This window comes from Saccopteryx bilineata, chromosome 5 (genome assembly GCF_036850765.1).
Source record: "Saccopteryx bilineata isolate mSacBil1 chromosome 5, mSacBil1_pri_phased_curated, whole genome shotgun sequence".
In the NCBI taxonomy this organism is placed as follows: domain Eukaryota; kingdom Metazoa; phylum Chordata; class Mammalia; order Chiroptera; family Emballonuridae; genus Saccopteryx; species Saccopteryx bilineata.
The window spans coordinates 45,699,977-45,713,868 of NC_089494.1; the positions used below are offsets into that span (position 1 = coordinate 45,699,977).

Here is a 13,892-nt window from a genome sequence, read left to right on the forward strand (position 1 = left end):
TCTTTTGAGTTCCTTCTCAGTTGTTTCATTGTTGGCATATAGAAAGGCTATTGACTTCTGTATGTTAATTTTGTATCCTGCGACCTTACTGTATTGGCTTATTGTTTCTAGTAGTCTTTTTGTGGATTCTTTGGGGTTTTCGATGTATAGGATCATATCATCTGCAAAAAGTGATACCTTTACTTCTTCTTTTCCAATATGGATGCCTTTTATTTCTTTGTCTTGTCTGATTGCTCTGGCTAGAACCTCTAGTACCACATTAAATAAGAGTGGAGAGAGTGGACAACCCTGTCTTGTTCCTGATTTAAGGGGGAAAGCCTTCAGTTTTGTGCCATTTAATATGATGTTAGCTGGTGGTTTATCATATATGGCCTTTATCATGTTGAGATATTTTCCTTCTATACCCATTTTGTTGAGAGTCTTAAACATAAAATTGTGCTGTATTTTATCAAAAGCCTTTTCTGCGTCTATTGATAAGATCATGTGGTTTTTGTTCTTTGTTTTGTTGATATGGTGTATTACATTAACCGTTTTACGTATGTTGAACCATCCTTGAGATTCTGGGATGAATCCCACTTGATCATGATGTATTATTTTTTTAATATGTTGTTGTATTCGGTTTGCCAGTATTTTGTTTAGTATTTTAGCATCTGTATTCATTAGAGATATTGGTCTGTAGCTTTCTTTTTTTGTGCCATCCTTGCCTGGTTTTGGTATGAGGGTTATGTTGGCCTCGTAAAATGTGTTTGGAAGTATTGCTTCTTCTTCAATTTTTTGGAAGACTTTGAGTAGAATAGGAACCAAGTCTTCTTTGAATGTTTGATAAAATTCGCTGGTATAGCCGTCAGGGCCTGGACTTTTATTTTTGGGGAGGTTTTTAATGGTTTTTTCTATTTCTTCTCTACTGATAGGTCTGTTTAGGCTTTCTGCTTCTTCTTGACTCAGTCTAGGAAGGTTGTATTGTTCTAGGAATTTATCCATTTCTTCTAGGTTGTTGAATTTAGTGGCATAAAGTTTTTCATAGTATTCTACAATAATTCTTTGTATATCTACGGTGTCCGTGGTGATTTCTCCTCTTTCATTTTGGATTTTGTTTATATGAGTTCTTTCTCTTTTTTCCTTGGTAAGTCTTGCCAAGGGTTTGTCAATTTTGTTGATCTTTTCAAAGAACCAGCTCCTTGTTCTATTAATTTTTTCTATAGTTTTTCTGTTCTCTAATTCATTTATTTCTGCTCTGATTTTTATTATCTCCTTTCTTCGGCTGGTTTTGGGTTGTCTTTGTTCTTCTTTTTCTAGTTCCTTAAGGTGTGAAGTTAAGTGGTTCACTTGGGCTCTCTCTTGTTTGTTCATATATGCCTGAAGCGATATGAACTTCCCTCTTATCACTGCTTTTGCTGCATCCCATAGATTCTGATATGTCGTATTGTCATTTTCATTAGTCTGTATATATCTTTTGATCTCTGCACTTATTTCTTCTTTGACCCATTCATTTTTTAAAAGTATGTTGTTTAGTTTCCACATTTTTGTGGGATTTTTTTCCTCTTTTTTGCAGTTGAATTCTAGTTTCAAGGCTTTATGATCAGAAAATATGCTTGGTACAACTTCAATTTTTCTGAATTTGCTGATATTGTTTTTGTGGCCCAACATATGGTCAATTCTTGAGAATGATCCATGTACACTGGAGAAAAATGTATACTCAGTCACTTTGGGATGAAATGTCCTGTAGATGTCTATCATATCCAGGTGCTCTAGTGTTTTGTTTAAGGCCACTATGTCTTTGTTGATTCTCTGTTTGGATGACCGATCTAGAGCCGTCAGCGGTGTATTGAGGTCTCCAAGTATGATTGTATTTTTGTCAGTTTTTGTTTTAAGATCAATAAGTAGCTGTCTTATATATTTTGGTGCTCCTTGGTTTGGTGCATATATATTAAGAATTGTTATGTCTTCTTGATTCAGTGTCCCCTTAGCCATTATGAAATGGCCATTTTTGTCTCTAAGTACTTTTCCTGTCTTGTAGTCAGCATTATCCGATATGAGTATTGCTACACCTGCTTTTTTTTGGATGTTATTTGCTTGGAGTATTGTTTTCCAGCCTTTCACTTTGAATTTGTTTTTATCCTTGTTACTTAGATGAGTTTCCTGTAGGCAGCATACAGTTGGATTTTCTTTTTTAATCCATTCTGCTACTCTGTGCCTTTTTATTGGTGAGTTTAATCCATTTACATTTAGTGTAATTATTGATACTTGTGAGTTCCCTATTGCCATTTTATATCTTGCTTTCTGTTAGTTTTGTGTCTTGTTTGATCCTTCTCTTTCGTTTTTCTATCTTTTGTTTTTATTTGGTTGTATTCCATACATCTTTCCTCTGTTGCTATCTTTTTTATCTCATGTGCTTCTGTGGTGGTTTTTTCAATGGTGGTTACCTTTGAGTAATGAAAAGGGTCCCTACCCTGTTCATTGTAGCGAACTATTTTGTGAGTACTTTTGCACTCCATCGTCCTTTGCTACTGTTAATCTCCGTCTTCTCCCCCTCTTTCTTTTTGTTGTTGTCACAGTTTAAATTTGGTTTTATTGTGTTCTTCTTGGAGCTTTTACTTGTGGCTCTGTTTTTTTTTTGTTCTTTGTATCTGATTGGAGAACCCCCTTTAGTAATTCCTGGAGTGGGGGTTTTCTGATGATAAATTCCCTCATCTTTTCTGTATCTGTGAATGTTTTTATTTCTCCTTCGTATTTGAAGGATAGCTTTGATGGGTATAGTATTCGTGGCTGAAAGTTCCTCTCTTTCAGGACTTTAAATATTGGGGTCCACTCTCTTCTAGCTTGTAGAGTTTCTGCTGAGAAATCTGATGATAATCTAATGGGCCTTCCTTTATATGTTGTATTCTTCTTTTCCCTGGCTGCCTTGAGAATTTTTTCTTTGCTGTTGGTTTGTGTCAATTTCACTATGATATGCCTTGGAGTAGGTTTGTTGGGGTTAAGAAAACTTGGAGTTCTGTTTGCTTCTTGAACTTGAGGCTTTAGTTCTTTCCACAGGCTTGGGAAGTTCTCATCAATTATTTGTTTAAGTATGTTCTCCATTCCATTTTCTCTCTCTTCTCCCTCTGATATACCTATTATTCTTATGTTATTCTTTTTGATGGAGTCAGATAATTCTTGTAGGGCTATCTCATTTTTTTTAATTTTTGAGTCTCTTTCTTCTTCTCTCTGTTGTGCCTCAAGTTGCTTGTCTTCTATTTCACTAATCCTCTCTTCTATCTGACCTGTTCTATTAGCTAAGCTTGTTACTTCGTTTTTCAGCTCGTGAATTGAGTTTTTCATCTCTGTTTGATTTGTTTTTATAGTTTCAATTTCCTTGGACATATATTCTTTGTGTTCATGGAGTTGTTTTCTGATCTCCCTATATTGCCTTTCTGTGTTTTCTTGTATATCTCGGAGGATTTTTAGGATTTCTATCTTGAATTCTCTGTCATTTAGCTCCAAGGTTTCCAATATATTAAATTTTTTCTCCATAGATTTTTCCTCATCTAGCTGTGTTACCTCTCTTTCTTTTGTATCCATGATATTCGATTTTCTCTTTCTTAATGGCATCTGAGGGTGGTTTTGTTGATAGTATTAATGAGGAAATCGGGGTATTTTAGAGGATGGAGACCTTACCAGGAAGACCCAGTTCAAAAGCTGTATCAGACACTGGTCACTCAGAGCAGAAAAGAGTAACACGGAGAGGTGAGACTAGTTGCATAACGGGACAGAATACTCAGCGATCTAACTCGGTGCCACTGGATCTGTGCAGTAGCTGAGGACACGGGCTTTGGGGTCTGAAAGGCTTGTATTTGAATCCTGCCTCAGCTCTGTATTAGCTATTTCACAAGCAACTTACTTAACCACTCTGAACTTCTCATCTCTAAAATGGACACTAACAGCCTAACTCACAAGGCTGTTAAAAGGATTAAATGCGGTAAAAGCATTTAGCACAGTGCCTTTGTAAGTACTTTTATGTGGTCGGCGCTCATACGGTAGTGTCACAGCTACTACCACTTTTACAATACTATCCTGTAATTAACGTTTTTTGTTAAGGTTGAGTATTTTAAAATTAATTTTTTATTTATCATCTAGATTCTGTGGCTATTCTGAAATTTTGAGGTTGCTAAAAAAAAGATCTGGATTGGTGAAACACACTAAATCAACAGAGTTCACAAATTACCAGCTTATAAAAAAAAAAAAAAAAAAAAAAGAACAACTCATAATTTCTCTGAACTCAAGAGAATGAATTAAAATGGGACCTTTCTAAAGAAGAGCCAAGGTAAATAATAATAAATTCTCCAGCCATGTAATTGTTTTTTTTTAAAACCCATAAAAGCAGAAATCTGTTCACATCACCCCTTGCTCAAACCCAACAATGGCTTCCCACTTCTCTGAGAATCACATCTCATCTGTGAGCGTGATCCTCGAGGCCCTGCAGGATTCCTGCCCAGCACACTGGCTTCCTACTTTTCCCCATACCCCCTGTTCTCCCCTTAGGTCATTCATCCTTGTGGGTCTTTCCTCTGGCCCCTAAAGCTTCACTGGGCGACTTCTATTCAGATCTCTGCTCAAATGTCCCTTCCTTAGAGAAAGCCTCCCGCCTCTCCAAGTTAAAACAGTCACCTCTCCTCAATCACTCTGGGACCCCGTATCCTGCATTATTTTTGCCATATATCACTCAAAATTATCTGAAATAAAATAATCTGTTTACTGCCTACTGTCTGCTCCAATAGAATGTCAGTCCCAGGAGTCTGGCTTTTGTCTAGCTTATCATGCACTCTATATATCCTCAGGGTTTAGAAAAGTGCCTGCCACCTAGTATGTGCTTAATAAGTACTTGTTGAAGGAGTGACTAGTAACAGTAATAATACCACCTGCTGTTTATAGTTGAGCACATACTATGTGCTATGCATATCTCATTAATTTTAATAACAGTCCTATGAGTTAGGTACAATTACTATCCTCATCTTACAAATGAGGAATCTGAAGCTTAACAGTTAAATGCTGATATATCCAAGGTCAGACATGGCAAGTGTGGGATTTGAATCTAGGTCAAGCATACACACGCACATTGACACACATACACTTTCTCGCTCTTTCTCTCTCTCCCCCCTCCCTCCATCTCTCTCTCTAAATAGGCAAAAAGAAGAATAAAACAAAACGGGATAGCTACCAGACTATCCAACACTTCTACAGAGTTTAGGAAAGAACTCAGTTCAAGTCTGGATCAATTTGCTCCTTTCTTATTCTCCCAGATGGAATGAAATGCCTGGCCAACATCTCTCAATTATAAGCAAGGACCATTGCCAACACTCCATCAACTGGGGATTTCTTGCTGTACTCAGCAGTCAACCACAACATGCAGTAGCGTGGTTCAAAGATACAGGACTTAGACAAATGTAATCCCACATTGATTCTTTCTGATAATGTCTGAATTTTAATCATGTTATCTTTTTAAAGGAAAGAAAAAGTTAACAAGTTACCATTTGTCTGTTTATGGATGACTATTCAAAGATGCTGTTTTCAGCAGAGAAAAGGCAGAGAAAAGATGCTGAATACTTCAGAAATAAGAATGCACTGGTATTCTTGCTTCCAGTTGGAAGGGCTTTGGAGAGGTATGCTATGAAGGAAGCTTCTAAGAAAATGTCCTTAGCTGCCCTTCAGAGTATCATCAAATTATGTAATTGCAATCTACTAAATATTTCTGTGGGTAAATAGAAATACAATTAGCCAAATTACCTGGGTTTTTGACTTATACAAAAAAAAAAGGCAACAAATTGACACTGTGTGAATCAAAGTAATTAAACAGCTGGTACAAACACCCACACTCAGAATCACTACCACAAATAAACTTCGCGATCTTTGGGATGTCACTTGGCTTATTTGATACCTTGATGTCTTTCTATATAGAGAGAAATATTATAATTATCACCCAATCAAGGTTGTTGGGTACAAGTTTGATATTAATTCCTAGTAAGATTATTTATTGGCACCTGATGTCATTTTAAAGAGAGAAAAATAAGACCATGATAATTATATAAAGTACATTTAATCATCTATATTTATACTACTTAGGGAAAAATATATAAGCAATGTACATATAAGGGGCACAAAATTTCAGTATTTACCTAATATATTTTGATACAATATGTCTCTTTAAAGCATGCATCCATGCACATTTGCTTCTTCTATAGTAGGATAATTATATTGATCCGCTATATGTAGACTTAAGCTTCAAGCTGTTTTCCAATAGAAAATACTAAATAACAATGTAGAGCAGGGGTCCCCAAACTTTTTACACAGGGGGCCAGTTCACTGTCCCTCAGACCATTGGGGGGCCGGACTAAAAAAAAAAACTATGAACAAATCACTATGCACACTGCACATAATCTTATTTTAAAGTAAAAAAACAAAATGGGAACGAATACAATATTTAAAATAAAGAACAAAATTTAAATCAACAAACTGACCAGTATTTCATTGGGAACTATGCTCCTCTCACTGACCACCAATGAAAGAGGTGCCCCTTCCGGAAGTGCGGTGGGGGCCGGATAAACGGCCTCAGGGGGCCACATGTGGCCCGCGGGCCGTAGTTTGGGGACCCCTGATGTAGAGACTACATATATCTAACAGAAGAATGGAAAATTATGAATATTTTGACATGATTCCTTAAAGAAATTAAATATTTCAGATAAAGTGTAGGTTCATTCCATTTGGGAGAATAAGAAAGGAGCAAGCAGACTTGAGCTGAGTTCTTTCCTAAACTCTGTAGAAGTGTTGGATAGTCTGGCAGCTATCCTGTTTTCTCTTATTCTTGTCCTCTTTGTTCCCTGTCTCAGTTCCCTTCTTTTCATGTCCCGTCTGGAAAGCTAGGGATAATATGAATTTGGAATGTATTTTCCCTCTACAAATTTAAACATCTTTCTATACATATAGGTTTAGTCATAAAAATATGGCTAGTCTTTGAAATGTGTACCAAATTGTGCGTCATCCTTAAACTTGCTTTTTTCCCCCCATTCAACATATTTTTGAGAGCTTTCCATGTTGGTATATTAATCTAGTCTATTCCTTCTAACTTCTGTGTAATATTCCATCCTATTACTATACTATATTGAATATATCTATTCCCCAACTGATGGATATTGAGACTGTTTCCCATTTTCACTATCAGAAAGCTGCAGTGTGCAAGTAAACATCCAAGTACTTGTGTGTCTCCAGGTATATACCTTAGAGTGCAATTTTCAGGCCATAGGAAATTGCCACCTTGAGCATTACTATGGACAGCTGAATTGGTCTTCACAGTGGCTGTCTAGGTAATGAATTTGTGGGAGCTGTCTTTAGTCTGGTACATACCTCAAAAACTACCACCTTAGCCCGTGAGATGGTGAGAGGGGCCATCTGCAACCACAAAAGCTACAGTTTATTCTCTAATTCAGTCAGTGCTTCAGTCAACCCGGCCACCAAAAGTAGAAGGAAACAAACCAAATATCACACCAATACCTACACTGCTCACAAAAATTAGGGGATAGTCTATCGCTTCATATTCATTTTGAAATATCCCCTTATTTTTGTGAGCAGTACAAAAACCCTGACTCACTTGTACTACCTTGCAACAATGGCTTTCTGTTCTGAACTATGAATAGTTCAATTATCAGTAATGCTGTTATTAACAAGTCAGCCTAATAGCTATGACATAATATGATAATGTATTTCCTTGCAAAGATGTTCTTTATAAGGGACTATAAAAACCAAATGAAACCCTGTCAGCTCTTGATCATAAGTTCTATTTTTGAGACTCTTCAGCTTATCATTTAATAAAGAGAATCTATACCTGAAATAGCTCTAAGAGGCTTTTCCTATAAAAATAAATATCAACGTCATTACAGGTAAAGTGGAGAAGGAATAGAAAGATAGAAATCTACTCACACAGAATAAGAGCTATCATTACAATCATTCTGTATGCCAGCTAATACAGTGGTAGTAGCTCATTGTCACCAAGCCTTAAAAAACAGCACAAAGGGGAATATGAACAACCTACAGTCATCATAAATTAAGGGGGGGGAAAAAATCTCAATTTGACCAAGATGTTTTTAAGGGGAATGTGACTTATTTTGAAAGCCACAAACATTTTAACTTTGCAGTCTCAATGATCTGTACACTTCTTGCATTATAGTAAGCCACTGTGTTTTTATCAAATCACTGAGTCTTATAGTTATGAGCAACATATCAGAAGACTGACAAAATAGTAGTAGTAAAAAAGGGGGGGGGATGAACTCTTATTATATACCAAACAATTGCTATGTGTTATCTCACTTAGTCCTAATAAAAAAACAATACAATCCATATTTATAGATGACAAAACAGAACTATGTAACTTGTCCAAGGCCACATGGTTCCACGTGGTAGAGCCAGGTTCTGGACCGTGCGTGTAACCACTGGGTACCGACCACTGCCTTTCCTGAATAAGGAAAGAAACCGACTTTTCTCTCTTTCCATCTCTGAGTCTTATATTCCCATTCCCTTTCTTTTTCTCTGTCCCCCTTGATATGTCTTCAGTCCAATTTGAAAACACTAATGGGGGGCGCCTGGCTCAGGCGATGGCATTGGACATGCCCAGAAAGTCATTTGCTCCTGAAGTCAGATGTGGACACAGGTTACACTAAATAATATACCACACAATCCCTCATAACAAAAAATAGTCTTCATTACGTGGATCCTTACTTTAAGCAATAAAGCATACACCAACATTTCAAGATCAGAAACTTAAGAGTAAAATCTTGGAAACAACCACACCTAATTGTCTTCAGCCATTTAATCGTCCACAATATTTGTTGATCTTATCCATGTTCCTGATTTGAACCGCCCCAGGTCTGTATCCCCAATCCTAACCTCTCCATTAAAGCTTTAGCTTTTCATAGTCAGCTGCGCTCGACATTCCCATGTTGACGTTCCAATTTCAAACTAAATAAACCCAACTCTGAATTCAGATGGCTCCCCCAATTCTGTATCTCCTTCCTGAATTTTCTCTTACATTTAGTGGAACTGAAGCTGGAAACATGGAGGTGTCTACCTCACTTCCTACATCCAAACCAATCTGCCAGTTTGACCTTCCAAATCCATCCCTTCTGTCCATTTCTGTTGCATCTGCTGCAGTTCAGGCCGGTATCACCTCCCACTTCAGTGGACTCTCTGCTTCAAAGTTACACACCACATTGCAAGTAAGTGAACTCTCTGGCTTTCCCCTGCTCTAACCATTGCTGTGGTCCCCAGGATAAAGTTCGTGTTCCTCACTCCAGCACCCATCTGTCCTTCAGACTCCCCCGTTCTTTCCAACCCCCATCCTTTTAGTGCTCATCCCTGCACCCTATTAATCTAGGATTCTCTAAATCTAAGGAAGTTCAACTAAATTGAACAAATATACTGGGTTTTGGTTTTTAAATAGCACAGAGTAATACTTGTTCCTTTAGAGCATGTATCATTTATAATTTCATATTTACTATGAAAATTAAGCTTTAAATTTTTTTATTGTTGTAAAAAATTGTTTTTAAGGAAGAAATAATACTTTCTTAAGAAATAAGAAGGAAGCCCTGGCCGGTTGGCTCAGCGGTAGAGCGTCCGACTGGCGTGCGGAGGACCCGGGTTCGATTCCCGGCCAGGGCACACGGGAGAAGCGCCCATTTGTTTCTCCACTCCTCCGCCGCGCTTTCCTCTCTCTCTCTTCCCCTCCCGCAGCCGGGGCTCCATTGGAGCAAGGATGGCCCGGGCGCTGGAGATGGCTCTGTGGCCTCTGCCTCAGGCGCTAGAGTGGCTCTGGTCGCAATATGGCGACGCCCAGGATGGGCAGAGCATCGCCCCCTGGTGGGCAGAGCGTCGCTCCATGGTGGGCGTGCCGGGTGGATCCCGGTGGGGCGCATGCGGGAGTCTGTCTGACTGTCTCTCCCCATTTCCAGCTTCAAAAAGAAAAAAAAAAAAGAAATAAGAAGGAAAACCAGGTTGGTTAAGGTCCACCATTTTTTTGTCCTCTAATCAAGAACTGAGTTATTCCATACTGCTCACACAAAAATTAGGGGGTATTTCAAAATGAATATGAAGCTATAAAATATCCCCTAATTTTTGTGAGCTGTATATTTCTATTCTGTCCCTTCACAGTGGTGGACTTCACTGCTATCAGAAGTCCTTCTGAGCAGCTGGGAATTGTGTGTGAGTCAGGATCTAACAAGGGAAACAGGCTGCAATCCGCCTTAATTCAAGGACTGGGTTAGATAGGTGGTGGAAGAGCTGAGAGGCCAGTGTGCTGAGAGAACCCAGCCACCTCTACAAGGTCTAGGTTAGAAGGATGAAGGGAGCAGCCAGGTGGCCAGAGCTCAGGGTCACCTACAGTGGGTGGAGTCGCAGTGCAATGCAGCAGCTATCAGACGCTGCCTGGCAGGGCACAGAGGACTCCTGAGTTGAGGAGTCAGAGCTGAGAGTCTGGGAAGAAGGGCAGAGAACAGGGGTAGAGAGAGCTACACAGAGCTGCAGAGAGCTCCCCTCAAGTCTTCCACTGAATACTGATCAACACATGCATGTGAGGAAGCTACCAGGGCCCAGGGCAAGAACCACCTAAAGGACAAGACGGAACATTCTCCTAAACTCACACAGGATGCTGCGTGAGCTACGGTTTCCTCCCTACCCCAGTCATCTATCTGCACCTCCCCCAGCTCAGTGGCTGTCAACCTTGGCTGCACATTGGAATCAACTGAAGACCTTTAAAAAGTGAACGCCTGGGCGCACCCAGAGAGTCTGATGCAATTGGTCTGGTATTAGGAGTTTTTTAAAGCTCTCCTGGTGAGTCAAACTAGTGCACCTTTGCATGAGCTGAACCCAGGCAGGATCCTGGAGACCAGGTCCTGGGAAATCAGCGCCCTACCATGTGTGGTGAGGAGAGGATCTGAGACCCAGTGGATCCAGGGTCAAAAGTGGCACAAGAAGATGGGCAGAAACAAGGGAGAGGATGAGAGACAAGCCAAGAAAAAGAAAATTATAAACACGATCTTCTTTAGAACCTTTAGTGGCTAGCTCAAATTCAGCTTTCTCTGTGCTGCCTTCCCTGGCCACCCAGCTGCACTTTTCTCCCTTTTCAGAGGCTGACAGCTATTCCTCACCCTGTACATTCTCAGCTGGTAGCCCAGCATCAGCACCTTGCTATCAGTTCACAGTCTTCCTGCAGGGCCCCATGAGGAAAGCCTGTTCCTCCTCTGGCTAGCTGCATCACGTTTCCCTTTGTCCCAAACTGACTGGCTAGCTCATTTGGATATTTAGCTACTATTAGGTAGTAATTAATGGCTAGTAATAGTTATTATATCACCCCTTCCAAATTACATTTGCATGGCAAAACTGACCTGCATTGTAAGAATTTAAGGGAAAATTCAGAGTTGACTTACCATGTAATAAATTTAAATCAAGTAACATAGCTGATAGCCTAATATTGGATAGTAATGATTTACAAACTTACAGATGACTAATTGCAATGTATTTTGATCACAACCCTACTTGTGGCTGTTGAAACATTTGAAAGATACTGAATATACTTTTAAGATACATTTATATTTCTAGTGAAAGAAGTCTAGTTACCATCTTTACAAAAATTAGCCTAGAAATACACTTGCTATAAATTCCAAAGTTTTGTGATTTTTTAGTGGAAATATTAAGCATTGTTCTGTTGTGTGTGTGTGTGTATGTGTGTGTGTGTGTGTGTGTGTGACAGAGACAGAGAGGGACAGACAGACAGGAAGGGAGATGAGAAGCATTAATTCTTTGTTGCAGCACCTTAGTTGTTCATTGATTGCTTTCTCATATGTGCCTTGACTGGTGGTGGGGGGGGGGTACAGCAGACTGAGTAACCCCTTGCTCAAGCCAGTGACCTTGGGCTCAAGCTGTTGAGCCTTGCTCAAACCAGATGAGCTTGTGCTCAAGCTGACGACCTTGGGGTTTTGAACTTGGATCCTCCACGTCCCAATCCGACGCTCTATCCACTGTGCCACCGACTGGTCAGGCTAAGCATTGTTATTTGCCTGAGAAAGCCACTTCCCAGAGAAAGACTAAATCCTTACTCCGCATGTGTGTGTGCGTGTGTATTTAGACTAATAGATTCCCTGAAAAACTGAGCCTAAAGTGTAAGAACAGTTAACATACTAAATGGATCAAAATTGGACATGCTATTTAAAAAAAAAAATTTTCTGGTATGAATTTTTATATTATTGATTTTAAAGAGGGTGGGAGAAAGGGAAGGAGAGGGGAGAGGGAGAAAGAAACACCAATTTATTGTTCCGCTTATTTATGCATTCATTGGTTTACTCTTGTATGTACCCTCACCGGGGATTGAACTACAATCTTGGCGTATTAGGACAACACCCTAACCAACTGAGCTAACCAGCCATGGCCATGAATTTTTCTTTACTATGAATTTTTATAAAGATTTTGTGAAAGTCCACTTTTGACTACATTAGGAAAGTTACAATTTTTATGGTCATGCTGATTCCCCCAAATAAACTCCCAATAAGACAGTCACAGAATATTTAAAAACATGTATGCATATGCAAGAGCCAGAGAGACCCCTCATGATCTAACAAGGAAAACACAATGAATTCATAGAAAGATAATTTCTCTTCATCTATTATCTATGATATTTTTCTGATGAAAATTTTAAATTGTTACCACATTTTCAAACCCCCAAATTTCAACTATCAGCACCTGATGGCTCCCAAAATTCTCACCAAAATACCCCCATATTCATTGCACCTGAGTATGTGGGCATACTATCACTACAGCTATCAGAATCTTTTTAAAAGTAGTTAAGATAATACATTTTAATGGACAAAGTTAAAATTCAAAAGGGGTAAATGATCACAAGTTGATAGAATCCCAGTAGGCTCGCAGGAGCAACAATGTGACCACAAGAGCCTTCTTCCATCACATTATTAAGAAAAGAAAGATGCTACTGTAAATAAAACCAGAAACGATAAGGTTAAGTGAGTCGTAGGTTTTTAAGTAATGCGTAATTAATAATGCTTAGGAAAGAAAAACACAAGTGTAAGCTCAGGTCATCACAAAAATTAGTAGTAAACCTGCTAGGATTTTATTATGAAAATATATACCTCAGACAAAAAGGCAAAGACAGAAAAGAAACCTCTAGTACGTAAGAAGAACTAACAATTTATTTGAAAACAGACCTATACACATACTCTACTGAGTCAACTCTCAACTAATTTTATCTTTTGATATAATAATGACATTTGGGAACTCCTCAACTGCTAAGACCTAACGGGGTACCTTTCTGGAAATAAATGACTGATTTTAATAGCTGAAGTGAGATTAAACTCACACACCCAATCTGAAGAGAAGTGTCTAGTTCATCTTGGTCAATCTACATGGCTCAGAGAATGTAACATGACCTGGACACAGTTAAAGGACATTCCAACACTTCAATATTACAGAGGTTTTTTCAGATTGGTCCCACCAAATGTACCTTGGGGACTCTGGATCTGGGAACCATCCATAGAGTCCCTGACTTTGTTTAGTGACAACAAAGGGGTCAAAGATTTGAGAAAGAGAAGGAACAGGGCACTGCCTCCCAAAACAAAACAAGAAAAACTATTACAGTTGTTTGAGGGAAAGAATGATTCCAGGTTGGAACTTTAAATTAGCAAATATTTTCTTCAGTTAGTGTCTGTTTCTCCTAATTTCTCTTAGAAACAGCAGATGTAAAGACTAGCATATACAGCCTGACCAGGTGGTGGCGCAGTGGATAGAGCATCAGACTGGGAATGCAGAGGGCCTCGGTTCAGAATCCTGACGTCTCCAGCTTGAGCTCGGGCTCATCTGGTTTGAGC

At 39.0% G+C, this 13,892-nt stretch overlaps 2 protein-coding genes across 5 annotated transcripts in view; one reads left to right on the plus strand and one right to left on the minus strand.

The window, feature by feature from the left end:
* Positions 1-13,892, plus strand: part of NEMP2 (nuclear envelope integral membrane protein 2) — a 214,472-nt gene that overhangs the window by 82,305 nt on the left and 118,275 nt on the right. The gene's annotated exons all lie outside the window — the stretch shown is intronic.
* The window catches only part of MFSD6 (major facilitator superfamily domain containing 6), a 92,341-nt gene that overhangs the window by 49,245 nt on the left and 29,204 nt on the right, over positions 1-13,892 (minus strand). The gene's annotated exons all lie outside the window — the stretch shown is intronic.